Here is a 912-nt window from a genome sequence, read left to right on the forward strand (position 1 = left end):
GGAACAATTTGATTTCTCCTTCTTCTCTTAGTTGTTGCTTCATGTTCTTTCTAAGATCTTTGTTTCCTTTCCTGCAAAGAGTGATGAAGTTTCTTGCTTCTCAAGCACTTGAGTGGTTAGCTCAACTATGTATGGGCAAGTGTCTGAGTCTTAAGTTGGTGTGTGAACACCAAACTTAGTCTCCTACTTACTCCTCTGCTCTTTGAATCCTTGAATTCTCCTTGGAATGAAGTTGCTGCTAAGGATTTTAAGCATTTCTGTGATTGCTTAGAATGGTAGTTCCTTTCATATAATTCAAAGGTTGTTGTGTTCAGTTGATCTGTATGGTGGAACACCAAACTTAGAGTCACACATTCCCCTTTGAATTATTGATCCACGAATTCATTGTTTGGTGTGAAACACCAAACTTAATTCTTTGCAATGCACAGAAATTACTTCACCTTTTTATTGAAACAAATAAAAGAAACAGCAAAAGAGTATTACCTCAGGTTGGGTTGCCTCCCAACAAGCGCTTCTTTAACGTCATTAGCTTGACGGTCAGCTTCCTCAGTTGAGGTGATTTTTAACCTTGTCCTTCTCCTCCACATCTCCTAAGTAATGTTTGAGTCTTTGACCATTCACAGTGAAGGTTCGTTGTGACTTTTCTTCCATGATTTCTACTTGTCCATATTGGGAGACCTTGGTGACAAGGAATGGTCCAGACCACCTTGATTTTAGCTTCCCTGGAAATAGCTTCAGCCTAGAATTGTAGAGCAATACTTTTTGTCCCTCTTCAAATTTTCTTGGGGCTATGTTGTTGTCATGCTTCTTCTTTGCTCTTTCTTTGTAAATTTTGGCATTCTCATAAGCTTCAGCTCTGAATTCTTCCAACTCTTGAATTTGCAACATCCTTCTTTCTCCAGCAGCTTTGCT

The sequence above is a fragment of the Arachis duranensis genome, chromosome 1 (genome assembly GCF_000817695.3).
Source record: "Arachis duranensis cultivar V14167 chromosome 1, aradu.V14167.gnm2.J7QH, whole genome shotgun sequence".
In the NCBI taxonomy this organism is placed as follows: Eukaryota; Viridiplantae; Streptophyta; class Magnoliopsida; order Fabales; family Fabaceae; genus Arachis; species Arachis duranensis.